Source organism: Zingiber officinale, chromosome 3A, assembly GCF_018446385.1.
Source record: "Zingiber officinale cultivar Zhangliang chromosome 3A, Zo_v1.1, whole genome shotgun sequence".
NCBI lineage: Eukaryota > Viridiplantae > Streptophyta > Magnoliopsida > Zingiberales > Zingiberaceae > Zingiber > Zingiber officinale.
Genome location: NC_055990.1, coordinates 66,985,959 through 67,010,847, shown reverse-complemented (window position 1 = coordinate 67,010,847; position 24,889 = coordinate 66,985,959). Strand labels below are relative to the sequence as shown.

Genomic DNA, 24,889 nt, shown 5'->3' with positions numbered 1-24,889 from the left:
CCAGGCTCCCTGTATGGGATAAACTTTATCCCCCAATGATTAGATCGAGTCAAATCTTGATCATGGTCAAAAGTCAAGTCCGGGCGCCCCGGAGCAAAAAGTCAACTATTGTTGACTTTTTGTCCGGGACCTCTTCTCTGGTTCAGTCCCGCTTCGGTCCGAGTCTTTCCCTCCAGGTCCGCTCGCTTGGGTGATCTCTGCCATCCGGAATAGGGCTCACCCGAACCCAACTTCCGGTCTTCTCGAGTGGGCTTCCTTCCGGCTTCGTGTCCCTTGGATTCGCCGCGTGCTTCCTTCTCGTCCACCAGCGTACTCATCCACAGTCTTCGTCCCTCGGTCGCACCCCGTGCCGACCTTCTCACTAGCTACGTCTCTTGCTCCCTGAGCAATCTTCCGCTCTGGCTTCTCGTCCCTCGGAACCACCGCACATTTCCTTCTCGTCCGCCGATGTACTCTTCTGCAGCGCCTCGTCCCTCGAACGCACCGCGTGCCGTCCTTCTCGCTAGCTGCGTGTTCCGCTCGAGTACCTATGCTCCTAAGCTCCTGCACACTTAGACACAAGGTTAAACCAACACAGGACCTAGCTTAACTTGTTGATCACACCAAAACAACCTTGGGGTTCCAACAGCTACCAACTCTGCCTCCATAGTAGAACTGGCTACTAGCGTCTGTTTGACGTTCTTCCAAGATATAGCCCCTCTACTAAGCATGAAAATATAGCCTGAAATAGATCTCCTACTATCTAAGCATCCAGCAAAATTAGAGTCTAAATATCCAATCACTTCCAGATGATCTGTTCTCCGATACGTGAGCATATGTCTTTTAGTTCTTTGCAAATACTACATCACTCTTTTTACTGCTTTCCAGTGCCGATGATCATAGGTTACTTACATATCTGCCAAACATCCTCACTATAAATACTATATCTAGTTGAGTACAAACTTATGCATACATGAGACTTCCCACTGATGACGCATATGGAAATTGTTCCATCTCCTTTATTTTAAGTTCAAGTTGTGGGCACTACTACAAGCTGAACTTGTCACCTCTTGACACATGTGTGTCACCAGATGTACAATTCTACATATCATACCTTATAAACACCTTTTCAATATAGGCCTGTTGTGAAAGTCCAAGAATGCCTCATGAACGATCACGATAGATCTGTATGCCTAAAAAAAAGATGCTTCACCAAGATCGTTCATTTCAAAATTACCATATAGAAATGACTTGGTTTGATGCAACATACCCTTATTATTACTCGCAAGCAATATATCATCCACATACAAAACAAGTGTAACAAACTTACTCCCACTGAACTTGATATATATGCACTGACCAACGGGGTTCTCTTTAAATCTAAATGAGATAACCACTTGATCAAATTTTCGGCACCACTAACGGGACTCCTGCTTTAAACTATAAATGGACTTCTTTAATCTACATACTAGGTGTTTTGAGTCCTTAGACTCAAAGTTCTCTGGTTGCATCATATATAAAGACTCCTCTATATCTCCATTGAGGAATGCAGTCTTTATGTCCATTTAATGTAGCTCTAAATCATAATGAGCTACAAATGTCATGACTATCCTAAGGGAGTCTTTCGTCAACACAGGTGAGAAAGTCTCCTTGTAACCAATGTCTTCTTTCTGAGTGAATCCCTTGGCAACAAGACGAGACTTATACTTTTCGACATGGCCCCTTGAATCTCGCTTGGTTTTAAATATCCATTTACAACCAATGAGCTTCTTTCCTTCAGGCAATTCGACAAGTTCCCAAACATCATTATCTGTCATAGACTTCAACTCTTCTTGCATGGCATTAATCTACCTTTCAGGGTTAGACCATTGTTTGACTTCTTGGAAAGATGTAGGATCACCTTCAAACCCTATGTCAAAGTCATGCTCTTGGAGATAAATATAATGACAAGAATTCGTGGTTCTCCGTTCCCTTATGGATATCTTTAAAGGCACTTGTGTTTGAGGTGGTTGAGGTGCTTGCTCATCAATATGAGACAATACTTCAATTTCAGCGACAGGCTCCTCCAATTGCATTGGAGATGTCATGAAAATATCTTGGTTCACTACGCTCATTAGATGTGTAATGCCTATAATGTGCGGTATGGTAACCACGCCGCTATTGATCGCACTAGTAGTGACCACAGGAGGATTGCCAATGCATTCCTCAAAAGATATTCCCTTACCTTATCACTCCCATTGTCCTCAATATGTTGGATCGAGATGCACATAAGAGGGAGGGGGGGGGTGCGGGTGAATCATGTGGTTTTAAAAGTTTGTTTTGAAATAAAAGTATACGAATGCAGCAGAAAAAGAGAATGAAAATAAAGAACACAAGAAAAACATGGGTGATTTTACTTAGTTCGGAGCCTTCGGTGACTCCTACTCCAAAACTCATGTCCCGTGGACCTATCAATGGGTAATCCACTAAAAACCTCTTTCAGTACCTCTAGAAGAGGAAATTGAGTACAATGAAAATGGAACAAGTGCAACACACTTCACTTGTCCTTTTGCAGTAATTAATTAAAAAATACCAACACTTTTAAAGATCAAAGTGGGAGCGCTTGTGTCGATGTCGGTCTACTGGTCGCGATCAGAAGTCCTCCAAGCAGTCATCGGGCACAACAACTTTGCAGTATAGTTGTAGCAGGAGCTTGGAGCAATCAAAACCTCAAAAGAATGCATAGTAGCTCGTATAGTAGATGTTGTTCAATGCCTTCTCGAGAAAGCCTTATAAAAGGCATGGAAGGCGCCTTCCACAGTTATAGAAAGCTCCTCCAATGAGGTAAGTTTGATCCAGACCAGCTCGACACTTATCCATTGCAACGCCAAAAGTTTATCCTATGGAAGGCGCCTTTCATAGCTATAGAAGGCGCCTTCTAAGAATAGTACGAAGGTACCTTGACTACTTGAAGGTGTCATTACTACTTGAAGGCGCCTTCAGACATTGTTCATCCGAAGGTAATTTTCTTTTTTTTCCTACAAAACATCGTTAGTCCAAAATACCCTGCAAAATAAATATTTGGACAATTTAATAATATAGAGTAGTAATTAGTGTTGGGATCAAATATGTAGCTAGAGGGGGGGGGGGGGGGGAATAGCTCGGCACGCTCCTCGTGCTCTTCGTTGCTTGTTTCTTCAAAGATATGCAGCGGAAATACAAGAAACAACACATACAAAGCTAACACAAGGATTTACTTGGTATCCACCTCAAGAAGAGGTGACTAATCAAAGGATCCACACACTCACACACCCTCCACTATGAAAACCCTCCTTTATGGTAACTACCAAAGGCGGAGAAGCCTTACAAGCTCACAATACAACAAGAATACAAAGAGAAGCAAATACAAGGGTAATCTTACAAGATTTTACAACAAACCCTAACTCTGGCTTCTTCCTCTTGTTGTCACTCGCCTCTTGACTTGGACGTGCCTCCAAGAACCCTCAAGAACTGGCGGTCAGGATGAGAAAAATCGTTGTAGAGCTATGCTGTGATCGCCCGTGGAGAAGAGAGGAAGAGATACAGAAGGAATCGCACGCCAATGGCTAAATCCTGCGCCAACGGTCAAATCCCAATCGATTGGATTGCTCCCAATCGATTGGGGAGGCTTTGGATCGATCGACCGATCGATCCAGAGCACCTCTGTGCTCTCGGGAATTGCCTGGATCAACCGGCTGATCGATCCAGGGCTTATCGCACAGAATCACGACTCTCAATCGATCGGTCAATCGATTGGAGGCTCTGAATCGGCCGATCGATCCAGAGCCATTTTGTACGATCGGGAATTCTCCCCAATCGATCCACTGATCGATTGGGAGGTTCTCCTTCCGCGGGACTCACCCAATCGATCAACTGATCGATTAGGCATGAGCCAATCGATCGGTTGATCGATCCAGCCTATGTAAGACTTGCCAAATCAAGTCCAAACATCCCTCAAACCAACATTCGGTCAATCATGACCTGTTGGTACATCATGCCTAGCATCTGGTCACCCTTGACCTGCTATGACTCCCTCACCAAGTGTCCGGTCAATCCCTTTGAACCACTTGGACTTTTCTCCTCGTCCCAAGTGTCCGGTTATACTTGACCCACTTGGACTTATCTCCACCGGGTGTCCGATCAACCTTGATCCACCTGGATTTCCCGTGCCAAGTATCCGGTCAATTCCTTTGACCTACTTGGACTTCCTAACACTAGATGTCTGATCAAACTTGATCCATCTGGATTTCCTATGCCTGGCTTCACTCACCAGGACTTTCACCTAGCTTCACTCACTAGGACTTTCACCTGGCTTCACTCACCAGGATTTTCTTCTACCTAGCTTCACTCACTAGGTCTTTCACCTGGCTTCACTCACCATGATTTTCTTCTGCCTAGCTTCACTCACTAGGACTTTCTAACCTTCCAGTTAGGACTTTCACCTGGCTTCACTCACCAGGATTTTCCCGTCAAGTATCCAATCAACCTTGACCTACTTGACTCTTCTTCACAATCTCCCCACATGAACAATTGCACCTGCAATCTCCATGTATTGTCAAACATCGAAATCCAAACATCAAGACTCGAGCTTGACCCAATTCAAGCTCAGTCAACCAGGTCAACCTTGACATAGGGAATATTGCACAAACAATCTCCCCCTTTTTGATGTTTAACAATACCTCATTTAAGTTAGGCTAATCCCATAGCCTAAACCTTCTTCATGCCAATATATAAATGAGGATTCCCTTAATCTTTCCCTTTTTCTATGGGGCAATGTACATTCTCCCCCTATTTAGGAAATTCTCCCCCTATTTAGGAAATGAAGGTCTAACTTAAACCCTACATTCTCCCCCTATTGACACACATCAAGAAACAAAACTCTCCCCCTAAAGAGTTACCCAATGTTGTTTACAACTTCACTCGTTGTTCATAACTTAATAACAAAGGTCCCATACCCTTCATTATTCTCAATGCTCATCTTTGAGTATATACCACTTGGCATATTTCCACAATTCAAATAAAGGTCCCATACCCTTCATTATCATGAAATGCTCATCTGTGAGCATACATTACTTGAATAATGAAGATATCCACTCTCCATTACATTCAAATGCCCAACCTTGAGCATTTTCGCTAAAGAAGGTTTACCACCTTCCAAGGTATATGAAAAATAAATTTTCATGTCCTTAAAGAGTAACTCCCCCTAAAGACATGCACGTAACTTCTATCATTTCACCAACAAGGACTTGGAATCCCTAAACCCTTAGGAAACCCAAATTTAGAAGTTTTGAGGTTCAAAAATTCAATATTGAAACCAAACCTCAACCTAAACTTCTACTTAGTCTTCCTTGACCAATTCGTCCTTATTTTCATCATGAAAACTCCCCCTAAATGTATATAATTATGTTTTGAGGGGTTAGGAAAGGTTTTATAGACTAAAAATGGTTCAAAATACTGAAAATAAGCTTTCCCAGCCAAAATCAACATCCCCAATCGATTGGAGTTGGGTCCTAATCGATTGAACACTGTTGAATTGATCCATTGATCGATTTAGACTGCGTGGATCGATCGGTGGATCGATCCAGTGAGCTTTTGTTCGCGAGAAGCTCACTCTCAATCGATCACCCGATCGATTGAAGGGCCTCAATCGATCGGGTGATCGATTGAAGTTCTGAAGTTGCTGAAATTCAATTTCAGTCAACTTCAGAAACCCCTAGAAAATTATACAAAATTTCAAAAATCATGAAAATTCATGTAGACATTATTTAGGGTATATATTATCAAGGAAAAATATTTTTCTATGAAAATGCTTCCTATTTCTAAAGATTGATACAAACTTCAAAACTTGTAAAAACTTTAGTGTTTTCTTTCAAGTTTGTGCTCAACTATTCAATGATGATCACTATCAAAAGATAGTCTTCACCAAGGTTTTCAAAAAGTATTTTAAAGTCATTTTCAAAACCAATATCCAACCATGTTCTTTGAGCTCAATGCACATGACTTGTACATTAGCTTTTCCAATGATTGGAAAACACATAACTATGTGTTTTGATGAACCTAAAACTCATAAAAATGCACTAAATCAACATCTTAAGTCTTGTTCATTATCCTAACATCTCACTTGTATTTAATGTGTATGAAATCACATACAAGTCACCTTATAGTTCTTTGTGAGATGTAAAATTTGGTTTTGCCCTAATCTAGGAATCATGCATATTTATCTAGGCATTTTGAGGTTAGGAACATCCACCAAGGATGTTACTTGTTAATGAATGTCATTTGTCCTTAGTTTACAAGGAAATAAAAACAATGCATGATTTGTTATGGCATACATCAAAGATAAATAATTTTCAAAAGAAAGTTTCCTATGACTATATGATGTATGTATGACATGACATGGTATTTTTGTGTTTTTCATAATAAATCATGAGTGCAAGAATAAATATGATGTCGTGACATATGATGGGCAAACAAAGCATGACAAATTAGCATAAATAAAATACCTATAATAACTATCTAAGTATCCTTAAACCTTAGCTAATTTAGATTTAAAGCCTAGATTGCCCATTACTTCCCCAAGAATATGCCAAAACCCAAATTTGACATTTCTTTTTCTCTTATAAATTTTGTGCCAATTTAAATTAAGCATAATCCTCAAATTTTGACACATATTACTCTTTTAAAGAGTAACAAATTAAAATAAGACTTAGATTTGCCTTTAATTTCCCAATGAAATGCCAAAATCCCAACTTGGCATTTCTTTAGACATGATTTCTTGTGCCAATTAAGATTATATCCAAATACAAAAATTATAGCACATTTTACTCTTTCCAAGAGTAAACTTATAATCCTTTTCATTTTCAAAGGTTAACAATAACCTCGAAAATGCTCTTAGAGTGCCAACTTCATCATGATTGGGCAAACTACCCTTCCAATTAGAGTTGACACTCTCTAACCCATCTAAGGGGTAGAGAAAATGCTCCTAGGAATCCAAAACCTATTGGTGCTCCTTGGATGCTCTAGGTATTCACTAGGGATAACTTCCCCAGATACCTTTCTAGTGACCTTGTTAGGCTTCTTAGAATCCTTGGTCACTTTTTCTAAGTCAACCCTAGGAATTTTCTCCCTTGTGACCATCTTAGTGACTTTCTTAAACTTCTTAGAAGTCTTAGTCACGTTTGTTGTTGCAAAAATAACTCTAGGGATAACTTCCCTTGTATTTTTTACTTGACCTTTTGACCTAGGGTTGGTTCCATAATTATATGGAACCATATGGTAAGAAGGCACATCCTTTTTAATTTTAGGTTTATATCCCAAACCTCTACTGTTAGCTAGAGCCCTAGAGCCAATCATTTGATGATTGTATTTTGGACTTGTTATATCATATTCTATATAAATAAAGTCATTTGGTTTTTGGTTATTATACTTACTTGTATTGGTGCCAAAGAAACTAAGTATAATAACGTCCTTGAGTAGAAGGTTCTTACCTATATCAATCGATTGGTTGAGTCGATAGTGAGATGATATAGGGAACACTACTCTAAATCATTCCTAGTCGAGTATTAACATTCAGGGACAATGTTAATGCAATAAAACTAGCATGTAGGTCAACTCGATGACTTGATCTCACAAGTCATAGATATAGAGATATCAAGTTGACACATGGGTATGCATTAGAGAATGTATACTGAATGACCCGCTATGAGAAAGTATCATGGATCGTTATATGAGTGTCATATACTTTCTCATGTGACTATTAGTATGACTACTAGTCCTTAGACCTGAAGTCACCATGGATCCCTGCATAAGGAGTTATGTACTTTGATTTCGTCAAACGTCACCCGTAATTGGGTGGACTATAAAGACGATTACTGGGTATGTAACGAATTATGCAGAGGGATGTGAGTGATGTAGATGGGATCTATCCCTCCTATATGACGGGAGAGATATCGGTATTCTTGATAGAGTGAGACCACGAAGTGCATGGCCATGCCCAAATGAGTCAATATAGGATATTGAGCTCATTTGATTTAGTGAGTCTAATTGGAGTTCAAGATTTAGATTGGTCGGAGGATGACACGGTCTATGCCTCACATTGATCAATCTAGATGTCTAGGATAGAAGGACACTTGTCATATATTTTGAGGAGTCACAATTAGTAGTCACAAGGTGATGTTAGATCTCAACATTTCTTGTAACTTGGGTAGCAATGATGTATTGCTAGATGCCACTCATTGCTTATGTTTCTAAAGGAGTTTAGAAACATTGCCAACGTTACAAGAACCTATTGGGTCACACACAAAGAACAAGTGGATGGAGATTAGGTTCATATGATGAACCAATTGGATTCGGATTGATTTAAATTAGACTTATTGAGTTAGACTCAACTAGATTCAATTGTTGAATAAGTCTAATTTAAATTTGATTTATTTAGTCAATTTATATTAATGAATTGAGATTCATTAGATTGAAATTGGCTTGATTCAAAGAATGAATTCAACTCAACATGGAAGAGATTTGGTCAATTTTGACTTGACCAAAATGGGAAGTTGAAACATCAAGTTTGACTTGATGAATTGCCACTTCATGGAGGATGACTCATCCTACATGGCAGCCACATCATCTCCACCTCATGAGGTGTGCCACCTCATGGAGGTTACACCTCCCATTCCATTTAATGTGGCCGGCCACATTAAATGGGGAGGTTACATGTGTGTGTGGCCGGCGACACTAATGGTGTAGGAGGTTTCATTTTGTGTCATTCAAGTGGTGTTGAATGCTTCTCCTTCCTCCTAGCTCTCTTCCTCCTTTCTCTTGCTGTTGCCGTGGGTTTCAAGGGAGGGAGAAGGTGTATGAGTTGTGTTCCAAGAAAAGGGTGAAGTGAAGGTCACAAAGGAGGGTACCTAGAGGATTATGTGAGATCCCTTTTCTTTCTCTCCTTTCTCCCCTTTTTAAATCCTACCCGAGAGCCCTAGAAAGTGCTAGCACACTTGGGTGCTCTCTTCTCCATCCTTGTGTGTTAGAGAACACACCTTGTTCGTGTGGATATCACTAGAGAGTTGTCTACGTTGACAACTTCGAGATCCGGCATACCATTAGACGAGCGGGATTTGCGAGGGCACGCTTCGAAGGTAAAATGTTTTTCCTTTGTAGATCTACTGTAGATCGTAGTTTAAAACTCGTACTCATGTTTTTGGAAAGTTTTCTTCGTACGAGATCCAATGGCTAGGGTGATTCGGGGTTTCCGCGACGCGAAAACGTGGTTTTCGCAGCCCGAAAAATCCAACAGTGGTATCAGAGCCACGTGTGAAGCGAGTACGAGTTTAGATTCATATTTTTATGAAAAATATAGATCTGTAAATATTCTGTGAATTTCCTAATTTTTATGATTTTATGGGTATTTTTCTCGTAGAAGCGAAGCACAAGTGTTTTTACACTTGTAGGCTTCGACTACCGAGAAGAATTTTCCGAAACGGCAATGTTTCGACCCAAATTGTTTTGGGACAGCGGACTTAGGCGCTATAGGATCGCTTAGGAGCAACTCGCGATGGTTAGATCGCGGGTAGGGGTACTGCCCCTAACCCCGCAAGGGGATTTGCTCCGCGATTGCGCCCGAAATCGCTAATCGGGACTGTCGAAAAAAATTTACTCATAAAAATCTGTAAAATTATGAAAAATTACAGAAAATTATGAAAAATATATAATTTTGAATTATATATTAATTTTGTGATAGTCATGGCCCAAAGACCCAATTTAATTGGATAATTTGTGTTGTAATTCATAATACGGCCTGCGCGCCGTGATGTGATGTGCGTGTTGTACTTTTATTTTTTTTCTCGCGACCTGCGCATTGTGCCTTTCTTTTATTCTGGTTGTAAATTAGATTTAGACTCGAATGTAACTCGAGTTTCAAAATTGTAATGTACAAAAATTGGAGCTGTGGAAGGTCCACTCGAGACGGAGTTACGAGGAAGGCGCGAGCAACACAAGGTGGTCAAAAGGAAGGCGCTTGAGAAGTTGACCTTAGGTTGACCATCCGATCTTCTCATTGGCTTGAGAAGATCGTAGTAGGGCCATGACTAATCATAAAATTTAATTAATTACTTATATGTATGTGATGCATGTTTAATTAAGTAGTTAATTAGTGCCTAGCGATTAGATTAGATCTAAATCGTGCACATGATGCACCCTTCGATTAAATTGGATCTATCTAGTATATGATACGCATCATCGTTTAGATTAGATCTAAAATGCGTCAACTCGTAATGCCTACCATGCCGTGATACCTACCACTACCTCGATCGCATGCTGTTGTTGAATCTGCCAAAGCAGAGCAACACATACTATCTTGGTAGGGTACGGAGGGACAATCTTGGTCCCGCCTATCAACGCATGGGTGAATACAAACACAATCAGATTGATTATTCCTAGTTTACTCGGTTGGATCGAGTACAACTATAGACATTCTTCCAATGATTGGAAAGGTAGGACAAAATCATGCTTATATTAATTCTCGGGCGTATTAGCCAAAGCTAACTTGAGTTTTAATATAAATGCGGATTTTATCCTATAAACAAGAGTTGCATAGAGATGTAATTGGTAATCGTTACCTACCAATCATACTAAGTCTTGGGCGTATTAGCCAAAGCTAATTCAAGGGTTAGTATGATGTGGATCTTGTCCCATGTGAATTATAGAATTCAGTGGGAACATCATTTAGTTAAAGGCCTAATTAAATGATTAAGAATATGATATTTATTTCTGCATTTCTTTCTGTTGTAGAATTTCCATGACGTCGAATACGAACACCTTCTCTCTGCGATCTGTCCTTAAGAAGGACAAGCTCAACGGAGCAAATTTCCTGGACTGGTACAGGAATCTGAGAATAGTTCTCACCCAGGAACGTAAACTGTACGTTCTGGAGCAGCCCATTCCGGAGGCTCCTCCTGCCACTGCCACGTGAGCAGACCGAGATGCTTACAAGAAGCATCAAGATGATGCATTAGATGTGTCCTGTCTTATGCTCGCGACCATGAACTCTGAGCTTCAGAAGCAACATGAGTTGATGGGCGCTTACGATATGGTTGAACATCTTTGTCACCTATATCAAGGACAAGCAAGGCACTGGAAGAGGAACTCCAAAGAATACCTGGAAGATCTTAAGAAGAAGAGAAATAAGATTTCTACTTCAGGTATACATGTTATAGAAGTCAACCTCTCTATTTCTTCATCGTGGGTATTAGATACCGGATGTGCTTCGCACATTTGTACTAATGAACAAGCGCTGAGAAATAGCAGGGCATTGACGAAGGGTGAGATAGACCTACGAGTAGGCAATGGAGCACGGGTTGCTGCTATTGCTGTAGGAACTTACCATCTATCTCTTCCCTCTGGGCTTGTACTAGAATTAGATGATTGTTGTTATGTGCCTACCTTGACTAAGAACATAATTTCAGTTTCTTGTTTGGACAAGAAAGGATTTTCGTTTACAATAAAGAACAAATGTTGTTCCGTCTATTTAAACGATATGTTCTATTGTAGTGCACCTCTGATAAACGGACTCTATATTCTAGACCTTGAGAGCCCTATCTATAACATAAATACCAAGAGGTTCAAGTCAAATGACCTGAACCAAACTTATCTCTGGCACTGTCGCTTAGGTCATATAAATGACAAGCGCTTATCCCAGCTCCATAAGGATGGTTTGCTGGACTCATTTGATTTTGAATCATATGAGATATGCGAGTCATGCCTACGAGGAAAGATGACCAAGACTCCCTTTAGTGGGCACAGCGAAAGAGCGACTGATTTGTTAGGACTCATACATAGTGATGTATGTGGCCCTTTCAATGTCGCTGCTAGAGGAGGTTATAGGTACTTCATCACATTTACTGAGGACTTCAGTAGATATGGTTATGTGTACTTGATGACACATAAGTCTGAATCCTTTGAAAAGTTCAAAGAATTCAAGAATGAAGTACAGAACCAGCTTGGCAAGAGTATTAAGATACTTCGATCAGATCGAGGTGGAGAATACCTTAGCCATGAGTTTCGTGACTACCTAGCTGAGTGTGGGATTCTATCCCAACTCACTCCTCCTAGAACACCACAGTGGAATGGTGTATCCGAAAGGAGGAATCGTACCCTATTAGATATGGTACGATCCATGATGAGTCACACAGATCTTCCGACATACCTTTGGGGCTATGCTCTAGACACGGCAGCTTTTATACTCAACCGAGTTCCATCAAATGCCATGATAAAGACACCATATAGGATATGGACTGGGAGAGATGCCCAGGTGTCTTTTATGAGGATTTGGGGTTGTGAGGCTTACGTACGACGTCAAGTCTCATACAAATTAGGACCCAAATATGAAAAGTGCTACTTTATTGGATATCCCAAGGAAACTAAGGGTTATTACTTCTACATTCCCAGTCAGCACAAGGTAGTTGTGGCAAAGACTGGGGTCTTTCTAGAAAGGGACTTTGTTTCTAGAATGACTAGTGGGAGTACGTTCGATCTTAAAGAAGTTTAAGATGTGGACTATACCTCTGAAGCCTCGATGGAAGTTGAACTAGAACCAAAAAGTGTTGTGGATGATGTTGTTCCACAAGGAGTTGAGGAACAACAAACAGTTCGAGTAGACATACCTCTTCGCAGGTCTGATAGGGTACGTCGTCAGCCTGAGAGATACTCATTCCTCTTGTCTGACCATGATGACGTTGTGCTCATAGAGGATGAGCCTACCACCTATCAGGAAGCTGTGATGAGACCAGATTCTGAGAAATGGCTAGAGGCCATGAGATCCGAGATAGAATCCATGTACACCAACCAAGTATAGACTTTGGTTGATCCACTTGAAGGGGTAAACCAATTGGGTGTAAGTGGGTCTTTAAGAGAAAGACTGACATGGATGGACTTATCTATAAGGGTCGCTTGGTAGCTAAAGGTTTCAAGCAAATTCATGGTATTGACTATGATGAAACCTTTTCTCCAGTAGCGATGTTTAAGTCCATTCGGATCATGCTTGCTATTGCAGCATACCATGACTATGAGATATGGAAGATGGATGTCAAAACCGCATTTCTGAATGGAAACCTGCTCGAGGATGTGTACATGACCCAACCTAAGGGTTTTGTAGATCCACAGCATACTAGCATAGTATGCAAGCTGCATAGGTCCATATATGGACTAAAGCAAGCTTCTCGGAGCTGGAATCTTCGATTCGATGATGCGATCAAATAGTTTGGTTTCATCAAGAACGAAGATGAGCCTTGTGTCTACAAGAAGGTTGTAGGGGACATAGTTGTCTTCCTCATATTGTATGTGGATGACATACTACTCATTGGGAAGGACATCCCTATGCTTCAGTCTGTCAAGACTTGGCTAGGGAGTTGCTTCTCAATGAAGAACTTAGGTGAGGCATCCCGCATTCTAGGGATACAGATCTATAGAGATAGATCTAAGAGATTGCTTGGCCTAAGTCAGAGTACATACATTAACAAGGTACTTGTTCGGTTTGCCATGTAGAACTCCAAGAAGGGATTTCTGCCGATGTCACATGGTGTTAGTCTTTCGAAGACTCAAGGTCCCTCTTCTAGAGAGGAGAGAGACCGCATGGATCAGATCCCTTATGCCTCAGCCATAGGATAGATCATGTACGCCATGCTATATACTCGACCTGATGTCTCGTATGCTTTGAGCATGACGAGCAGATACCAGTCAGATCCAGGTGAAAGTCACTGGATAGCGGTCAAGAATATTCTTAAGTACTTAAGAAGGACTAAAGAATATTTCTTGATATATGGAGGAAATGATGAGCTAGCTGTAAAGGGTTACAGTGATGCTAGCTTCCAGACCGACCAGGATGACTATAGATCGCAGTCGGGGTTCGTATTTTGCATTAATGGTGGTGCTGTGAGCTGGAAGAGTTCGAAGCAGGACACAGTAACTGATTCTACGACAGAGGCCGAGTATATTGCTGCATCAGAGGCAGCAAAGGAGGCAGTTTGGATTCGTAAGTTCATCACTGAACTTGGGTGGTTCCTAGCATTGCTGACCCTATTGAGCTCTATTGTGACAACAATGGAGCTATAGCACAGGCGAAGGAACCTCGCTCACACCAGCGGACTAAACACATACTACGGCGCTTCCATCTCATTCGAGAGATCATCGAGAGAGGAGATGCGAAGATTTGCAGAGTACCTACAGAGGCTAACATCGCAGATCCCTTGACCAAGGCTTTGGCACAGAGGAAGCATAATGGTCACACTAGGTCATTTGGGCTTAGAGCCTATACTGATTGGCACTAGTGCTAGTGGGAGATTGTTAGCTAGAGCCCTAGAGCCAATCATTTGATGATTGTATTTTGGACTTGTTGTATCATATTCTATATAAATAAAGGCATTTGGTTTTTGGTTATTAAACTTACTTGTATTGGTGCCAAATAAACTAAGTATAATAACGTCCTTGAGTAGAAGGTTCTTACCTATATCAATCGATTGGTTGAGTCGATAGTGAGATGATATAGGGAACACTACTCTAAATCATTCCTAGTCGAGTATTAACATTCAGGGACAATGTTAATGCAATAAGACTAGCATGTAGGTCAACTCGATGACTTGATCTCACAAGTCATGGATATAGAGATATCAAGTTGACACATGGGTATACATTAGAGAATGTATACTGAATGACCCGCCATGAGAAAGTATCATGGATCGTTATATGAGTGTCATATACTTTCTCATGTGACTATTAGTATAACTACTAGTCCTTAGACCTGAAGTCACCAAGGATCCCTACATAAGGAGTTATGTACTTTGGTTTCGTCAAACGTCACCCGTAACTGGGTGGACTATAAAGGCGATTACTGGGTATGTAACGAATTATGCATAGGGATGTGAGTGATGTAGATGGGATCTATCCCTCCTATTTGACGGGAGAGACATCGGTATTCTTGATAGAGTGAGACCACGAAGTGCATGGCCATGCCTAAATGAGTCAATATAGGATATTGAGCTCATTTGATTTAGTGAGTCTACTTGGAGTTCAAGATTTAGATTGGTCAGAGGATGACACGATCTATGCCTCACATTGATCAATCTAAATGTCTAGGATAGAAGGACACTTGTCATATATTGTGAGGAGTCACAATTAGTAGTCACAAGGTGATGTTGGATCTTAACATTTCTTGTAACTTGGGTAGCAATGATGTATTGCTAGATGCCGCTCATTGCTTATGTTTCTAAAGGAGTTTAGAAACATTGCCAACGTTACAAGAACCTATTGGGTCACACACAAAGAACAAGTGGATGGAGATTAGGTTCATATGATGAACCAATTTGATTCAGATTGATTTAAATTAGACTTATTGAGTTAGACTCAATTAGATTCAATTGTTTTATAAGTCTAATTTAAATTTGATTCATTAAGTCAATTTATATTAATGAATTGAGATTCATTAGATTGAAATTGGCTTGATTCAAAGAATGAATTCAACTCAACATGGAAGAGATTTGGTCAATTTTGACTTGACCAAAATGGGAAGTTGAAACATCAAGTTTGACTTGATGAATTGCCACTTCATGGAGGATGACTCATCCTACATGGCAGCCACATCATCTCCACCTCATGAGGTGTGCCACCTCATGGAGGTTACACCTCCCATTCCATTTAATGTGGCCGGCCACATTAAATGGGGAGGTTACATGTGTGTGGCCGGCCACACTAATGGTGTAGGAGGTTTCATTTTGTGTCATTCAAGTGGTGTTGAATGCTTCTCCTTCCTCCTAGCTCTCCTCCTCCTTTCTCTTGCTGTTGCCATGGGTTTCAAGGGAGGGAGAAGGTGTATGAGTTGTGTTCCAAGAAAAGGGTGAAGTGAAGGTCACAAAGGAGGGTACCTAGAGGATTATGTGAGATCCCTTTTCTTTCTCTCCTTTCTCCCCTTTTTAAATCCTACCCGAGAGCCCTAGAAAGTGCTAGCACACTTAGGTGCTCTATTCTCCATCCTTGTGTGTTAGAGAACACACCTTGTTCGTGTGGATATCACTAGAGAGTTGTCTACGTTGACAACTTTGAGATCCGGCGTACCATTAGACGAGCGGGATTTGCGAGGGCACGCTTCGAAGGTAAAATGTTTTTCCTTTGTAGATCTACTGTAGATCGTAGTTTAAAACTCATACTCGTGTTTTCGGAAAGTTTTCTTCGCACGAGATCCAATGGCTAGGGTGATTCGGGGTTTCCGTGACACGAAAACGCGGTTTTCGCGGCCCGAAAAACCCAACATCTACGACCATAGGATGACCCTTGTTTCTCTAAACCTAGGTTTTGGCTCTTAAACCCTTGTGTATCATTTGTGATCTTTCTAAGGGTCCTTTCCATTTTGTTAAGTCTTGACCTCAAGACTTGATTTTCCTTCCATAATTCCTCAACCTTAGATTTTTCACTAAAATCTTGATTCTCCTTTTTCTTAGGCAAATACCTAGAGTCCTTAGAGTTCTTGCCTAAATTTTTACCTACCTTCCTAATCCTAGGTGTGGTAGTTTTAGCATGAAATGCTACATGTTTTTCCTTAATGCTATTATACTTCCTATTTTTATGGTAAATAGCATTAAAATGATATAAATTAGAACTAGCATGCTTTTTTCCATTATTTGAAGGGGTAGGCTCAATAAATGATTCCTTTCGTTTTACCTTGGAGGCTCCCCCTTTACAGGCTTCCTCCTTGAGCCTTGACCGCTTTCTTCCCCTTGGGACATTGACTCCGATAGTGCCCCCTTTGATTGCATGAGAAACACACAATGTGCTCCTTGCTCTTCTTTATTCCGGGAGCGGTCTCTTTGGGCTTCTCCTTGCCCTTTGGTGCCACTTGGCCCTTCTTCTTGGCCAATTTAGGGCACTTGCTCTTGTAGTGCCCATGTTCCCTACACTCAAAACATATAATATGGTTTTTATTTTTAATTGAAACATTTATACCTTCCTGTGTAGGGATGGCATCTTCTCCTTTTAATTCGGAGGTAGAAGCTTCCTCTTGTTCCGATAATGGTGCTCCTCCAATAGATTTTTCTTGACTTGTGGAGGTGGAAACTTCTTCATCCTCTTCTTCTCTCGACCTGGATGTGGAAGCTTCTCCTTCTTTTTGATCTGGTGTCAAAGAAGATTGCTCCCCCTCAACCCTAGAGGTGGAGGCTTCATCATCTTCATCTTATACATGGAACAAAAAGTATGCTCCCTCCTTACCCTTTTCATTGCATTCCTTTGAAGATGAGGCTTCTTGGACTTCTTCTTCTTCAGAAGTTGAGCATCTTTCAACTTCGGAATTCTCCTCCTCTTGGTCTTGCTCCAATGAGTCACCCTCTTTGGATTCTTCTTGGTTTGGTACAGTGGAGGGGACTTAATGAAGCTTGGCCAATTTGATTCAAAGCTCTTTGGCATCTTCAAATTCTCCAATTTTCTCCAAAATGTTGCTCGGCAATAGATTGACCAAAAGCTTGGTCACTTTGTCATTAGCCTCACATCTTTGAATTTGTTCTTGGCTCCACTTGCTCCTCTTGAGGATTTTTCCCTTTAAATTCTTTGGAGCATCGAAGCCTTCCATTAGAGCAAACCATTGCTCTATCTCCATCATAAGAAAATTCTCGATCCTTGATTTCCAAGAATCGAAGCTTGTAGATAATATGGTGGAGGCACCCTCGTGTCGAATCCAAGTCCATCTTGGAATTCCATCTTGAAGTTGAGCCTTTTGATGACGTCTTCGACTTGTAGAATTTTTCTACAACTTCTTCACCCTCTAGCTTTTTGCCCCTTTCGGTGATGATTCCGGTGAAGAGCGGCCTCGCTCTGATACCATTTGTTGGGACAAAATATGTAGCTAGAGGGGGGGGGGGGGGGGGAATAGCTAAGCGCGCTCCTCGTGCTCTTCGTTGCTTGTTTCTTCAAAGATATGTAGCGGAAATACAAGAAACAACACATACAACGCTAACACAAGGATTTACTTGGTATCCACCTCAAGAAGAGGTGACTAATCCAAGGATCCACACACTCACGCACCCTCCACTATGAAAACCCTCCTTTACGGTAACTACCGAAGGCGGAGAAGCCTTACAAGCTCACAATACAACAAGAATACAAAGAGAAGCAAATACAAGGGTAATCTTACAAGATTTTACAACAAACCCTAACTCTAGCTTTTCCTCTTGTTGTCACTCGCCTCTTGACTTGGACATGCCTCCAAGAACCCTCAAGAACTGGCGGTGAGGATGAGAAAAATCGTTGTAGAGCTGTGCTATGATCGCCCATGGAGAAGAGAGGAAGAGATACGGAAGGAATCGCACGCCAATGGCTAAATCCTGCGACAACGGTCAAATCCCAATTGATTGGATTGCTCCCAATCGATTGGGGAGGCTTTGGATCGATCGACCGATCGATCCAGAGCGCCTCTGTGCCCTCGGGAATTGCCTGGATTGATCGGCCGATCGATCCAGGGCTTATCGCACAGAATCACGACTCCCAATAGATCGGCCGATCGATTGGAGGCTCTGAATCGATCGGCCGATCGATCCAGAGCCATTCTGTGCGATCGGGAATTCTCCCCAATCGATTCACTGATCGATTGGGAGGTTCTCCTTCTGCGGGACTCACCCAATCGATCAACCGATCGATTGGGCATGAGCCAATCGATTAGTTGATCGATCCAACCCATGTAAGACTTGCCAAATCAAGTCCAAACGTCCCACAAACCAACATCTGGTCAATCATGAACTGTTGGTACATCATGCCTAGCATCTGATTACCCTTGACCTGCTATGACTCCCTCACCAAATGTCCGGTCAATCCCTTTGACCCACTTGGACTTTTCTCCTCGTCCCAAGTGTCCGGTCACACTTGACCCACTTGGACTTATCTCCACCAGGTGTCCGATCAACCTTGATCCACCTGGATTCCCCGTGCTAAGTATCCGGTCAATTCCTTTGACCTAGTTGGACTTCCTAATACCAGATGTCTGATCAAACTTGATCCATCAGGATTTCCTGTGCTTGGCTTCACTCACCAGGACTTTCATCTAGCTTCACTCACTAGGACTTTCACCTGACTTCACTCACTAGGATTTTCTTCTACCTAGCTTCACTCACTAGGTCTTTCACCTGGCTTCACTCACCAGGATTTTCTTCTGCCTAGCTTCACTCACTAGGACTTTCTAGTCTGCCTAACCTTCTAATTAGGACTTTCACCTGGCTTCACTCACCAGGATTTTCCAGTCAACGTTGACCTACTTGACTCTTCTTCATAATCTCCCCACATGAACAATTGCACCTGCAATCTCTATGTCTTGTCTCCATGTATTGCCAAACATCAAAATCCAAATATCAAGACTTGAGCTTGACCCCATTCAAGCTCAGTCAACCAGGTCAACTTTGACCTAGGGAATATTGCACCAACAATTAGTTCCTGTCCTTCTAGTACTAGAAACTAGTCAAGGTCTCAGCTTAGGGATCCCAAATGGACTTAAACTGAACTGGCGCTTATTGTCCCTTTAACTGGGGCACGCCCTCACTTGGTTATTCTCCTCCAGTGACTTACCTTAACTTATCAGTTTGTCAGACATCAGTCAGCCCGTTGACCTATCTAGACTTCGTACCAGCTATCCAGTTGGCTCGTTAACCTAGTTGGATTTCGTACTAGCTATCTGATCGGCCCGTCGACCTAGCTAGTTTTGTACCAGCTATCCAATCGACCCATTGACCTAGTTGGACTTCGTACTAACTATTCGATCGGCCCGTTGACCTAGCTAGATTTCGTACCAGTTATCCGGTTGATCCATCGACCTAGATGGATTTCATATCAGTTATCTGGTCGACCCGTTGACCTAGCAAGATTTCTTACCAACTATCCAGTCGGCTCGTCGACCTAGCTAGATTTTGTACAAGCTATCCGGCCGGCCCGTCGACCTAGCTGGATATCCTACACACTTAATCAAGTGGTTAGATCACAACAAATCCTAACTTAACTTACTTGTCATTCATTAAAACTTGAGTTAGACCATTAGTGCAAACCACATTAACAATCTTCCCCTTTTTGATATAATGACAACTTGGGTTAAGTTAGGGAAAAAAATGCAATCATGAAATGGTTTAAGTTTTTCGAATTTCAATTTGTTTCAACTTAACCCCTTAACCCTCTCCTTTTGGCATTCATCAAAACACCATGAATAGGCAAAAAAAATTCTAGAGAAAGTAAGAAACATTTTTACAATAATTCTCAAGATTTCTTTCGAGGGAAGAAAGAAAAAAATGTATAACCCACTTAGCCTTTCAAGAATGTAAAACATATATTTTACAGAATATGTTTAAAAATAGTTTTGAACCGACTTAGCCTTTCAAAAGGATAAAGAAAACAACTAACTAAAAATTTCAAAGTTAAAAAATAAGTTTTGAAAAGAACCTTTTCAAAACCTTTTTCAAAGTGTTTTCAAGACATCATGTAAAGCAGAGTTAAAGGATTTTTTTTTAAAGATATTTTTTTAAAAAAATCATATATTAGTATTTTCACAAGAGAAATAAAGTTGAAAATACTTTTAAAATCTACTAACTTTAGAAACTTTGAAGTTTTCCAAAAAAAATTTGAAAATGGTGAGTTCTCTAGAAAAACTTTAAAAGATTTAAGGTTAAAGTTCTCCAAGATAAAAGTTAAAAATTAAAAATTGTGAAAATTGAGACAGTTTTCAAAAAAAAAACATGTAAAAATTTTTAAAATTGATTTTTGAAAATGTAAAACGTAATATTTTCAATGTTTTCAGGACTTATTTATCGTCCCCCTAAACCTGAGAGTACTTAAAAATAATCTAATTAACTATAAATTGTCCTTAACTATCTAACCGTTGGTTATTAACTAACTATCAGAAGATAGCAGTGTTCACTTGGTTTGTTAGGTTAAGTCTTTTTATCCAGTTAATATTTAACTAACCAAGATTGCTTATCCTAATTACTATAAATTTGGTATTTAACGCCCAGACTTATATTGATGCACTAATATAAGCATCTTAAGTCTAGGCAAGCTGCCTATGCATCTCACCCCTTTCTAAGTTTAGAATACACAAATAAGGTAGCCCTAAAGTGTTGGTGAGATTGTCAAGTCCTAAATCTATGTAAGCCAACCAATACACGGGCGTGTAGGGTTACACGGCCATGCAGCCTTTCCAAACCCAAAGAATGACATGGCCGTGTGACATTTCGAGAGACGAAGACTGGCTAGACCATGTGGATCTACATGGTCGTGCAAGTCGACCAGGACAAAGCATGGCACAATCGTGTGAGAGTCACACAACCATGTTACCTTGGCCGAGAAGGAAGTTGGCAAGGCCGTGTGAATTTCACACGGTCATGCCACGGGCTGTGTGGCACCCAAATACCCTCTTCTATATAAAGGACTTCTTACTCTTTGAAAGGGGGAGGTTCTCCCTTTGGGGGAGATCCATTCTTGAGGCTTCCTTCCACATCTTGGGCGTGGTTTCCAGCGATCAAGAGGTGTTTCCGTCCAAGATTCGACTCTGATAGCATAGATTGGTTCTGAAGATCACTCATCGTCTTTAGATAAGCATTTCCATTCTATCTTCTTGATTGAGATCGGAATGTTTACGATCTTCTTGTCTTCGGTTCTTTTCTTGTGTTCTATGGAGTAGATCTTATTGTTCTAGGACGGGGGGAGTATTTATGATGTAAATTGATGTAAGATTCAAGGATTTGCTATCTTCTTGATTCAATGATGTTGTTATGTTTTGTATCAATTCAATCTTGTATGGATTGTTGTGTTTTATCCCTAATTACCATTCTTGATTGGTTTTTTATATTTCTTGTGGAATCTTGTAGAGAAATTCTCTAAATTGTATGACCGAGGGGTGTCATGACAGGGTTGCCCCGCTAATGGACATTTAGGGGATCATCTTGAGAGGTGAAGCAAGAACCTACAAAGAAGTAGGATGGATTGATGTGTTGAATTCTATATCTTAATGTGAATTGATTAGTGAAGCGTTTCTATGTTGTATGACCGAGCGACGTCGTGACAGGGCTACCCCGTTAACGGACTTCATAGGGATCATAACTATTTGATTGCTTAAGGTTTAGATGAGAGTCCTTGACCGGTGTTTTCTACAGAAAATAACCGGTGACTTCTTACAAATACATTACAATTGAGGATAAGGATTGGTAGATTATATAACATTGATGAATATCACAAAGAAACCAAAACTCCTAGAACATTCACAAAACTAAGTTCCTATATTTAACCGTTTACTTCTATTCTTTAGTTGTTTCTTAGATTATATAATCTTTTGTTTGATTGGTTAGGTAATTCACTTTGAGATATCTTGGTTGTAACCAGTTCTTGTGGATTTGATATCTTTTTATTACTGATGGTGTAACCGTACACTTGCGATGCGTAACAAATTTTTAGCGACATTGCCGGGGACTGCGTCTATAACATTAGAGATTATCATTTGAGTTAGACTAAACTTTTCTATTCTTTTCTTTTCTTACATCTAACTTGTAACTAGTTTTCTAATTCTGTTCTGAAATTCTTTCTTTGCATTCGTTATTATTTTCTTTAAATCAAAATCTTTAATCTTGTTCTTGTATGCGAAGATCTAACTTTGCAGGTGATTTACTTCCTCTTGATCCTGAGATTGATAGAACCTTTCATAGAAGGAGAACCTCGCAAAGACATCAAGAAGAACAAGAACATTCAAATATGGCTAATAAACCACTTAAGGAGTATGCAACACCTTATGCCAGAGGGTTCCGTTCAAACATTACAAGACCCTCTGTTGAAGCTAATAATTTTGAGATCAAGCCTGCAATAATTTCTATAGTTCAACAAAATCAATTTGGAGGTGGACCGCATGAAGATCCTAATCAGCATTTGGAAGTCTTTTATGAAATCTGCGGTACCATGAAAATGAATGGTGTTCCTTCAGAAGCAGTGAGACTATTATTGTTTGGATTTTCTTTACGAGATAGAGCTAAACAATGAATGAATTCTTTAGCTCCTAATAGCATTACCATTTCGGAACAATGTGAGAAACAATTCTTAGACAAGTTCTATCCTCCGAGTAAGACTGCTCATATGAGAAACCTTATTGCAAGCTTTAAACAATCAGATTCAGAATCTCTATTTGAAGCATGAGATAGATACAATAGTATGATCAGGCAATGCCCACATCATGGATTGGAGAAATGGTTGGTGTTGCACACATTTTATAATGGCATCAATTATCATACTAAGGTGTCTCTTGATTCAGCAGCTGGAGGGGCACTCATGAATAAAAGTTTAGATGAGGCTGAAGATATAATTAAAAGTGTAGCATAGAATCATCATCAATGGGCAACAGAGACAAGTGGAGGCTATTCTTTTACAAACCTAATAAAAGCATCAGGAAAGTTTGATGTAGATGTAGTTACCTTAATGACTGCAAAGCTGGATGCTCTTACTAAGAAGCTCGAAAATATGGGAACAAACTCTAACACGGTAAATGCCATAGTATGTTGCTGTGAAACATGTGGAAGTTCTAATCATTCTCAAGACTCATGTCCTTTGGGACCTATTTCTACACAAATTAATCAGTTAGAGCAATGTGATGCTATCATGGGTTTTAATCAGAGACAGGACAATCCATTTTCAAACACATACAACCTTGGGTGGAAGAATCATCCTAAATTTTATTATAGAAACAATCAAGAACAAGGACCATCTATGGGGGCAAGACAAAGTTTCCAGCCTGGGCAACAAAATTTTCAACAACAACAATCTTCTCAGGGCTATCAATTTTGTAAAATTGAGAAGATGTTTGAGGAAATTATCTCCAATCAAAATGAAATGAAGCAAGATATTTTGAAGCTAACTTAGAGAATGGATAATTCTGACAAGAATCAAAAGATTCAAGATAGCCAAATTGCCCAGTTAGCTTCATCATCTTCAAGAGAACCAGGACAATTGCCTGGAAAACCTAATGTTAACCCAGTAGAGCACTGCAAAATAATTGAGCTTAGGAGCGGACGGACCTTGGGTGATCCCCAAGTGACCACTACAAAAGGGATAAAAATTGAAGAAGAGCTCTCTTCTCTAGCACTTGAACCAATTCACATCCAAAATAAAGAGGAGAGTACCAATAAGGTTGAAGAGACTCCTCCACTTAACCCTCAAAGTCAAGTAGTCTCTTTCCCTCAAAGATTAGTTATGTTAAAGAAGGATGAAGAATTTGGTAGATTTTTGGAAAAAGTTAAAGAAATTTGTGTTGAAGTTCCTTTAATTGATGTAATCATACAAATGCCAAAGTTTGCCAAATTTCTGAAGGACATCATGTCAAACAAAAGAAGAGGAGATATTGAGATCATAGCACTCACTGAGGAATGTAGCGCTTTGTTTGAAAAGAACACTTCCCCAAAGTTTAAAGATCCAGGAAGCTTTTATATTCCTTGCAATATAGGAGCTGAATTTATAGAAAAAGTTTTTTGTGATTCGGGAGCAAGTGTTAGCCTCATTCCATATTCAATTTGTATTAAATTATGTCTCAAAAATTTTAAACTTACTACAATGGCACTACAATTAGCTGATCATTCTTGTTGGTATCCTATGGGCATTATTGAGGTCGTGCCAGTAGAGGTTGGTGGGATTATAATTCCCACAAATTTTGTGGTACTTGACATGGTAGAAGATCCAAAAATTCTTATCATTTTAGGAAGACCTTTCCTTGCTACAGCTGGAGCGATTATTGATGTTAAAACCCATAAACTTTTATTGGTAATTGGTAAGGAAAGGTTGGAATATGATTTATTAAATTCTTCTAACCATGTCTCTTCTCTCTTGGTAAGTGTTTGCAGTGAGGTGGACACTTAGA

At 40.3% G+C, this 24,889-nt stretch overlaps 1 non-coding gene across 1 annotated transcript; it reads right to left on the bottom strand.

The window, feature by feature from the left end:
- Positions 1 to 23,115: 23,115 nt before the first annotated feature.
- Positions 23,116 to 23,222, bottom strand: LOC122054368. Its single transcript, XR_006132690.1, has one exon. It is a non-coding gene; the product is annotated as a small nucleolar RNA R71 (small nucleolar RNA).
- Positions 23,223 to 24,889: the final 1,667 nt, after the last annotated feature.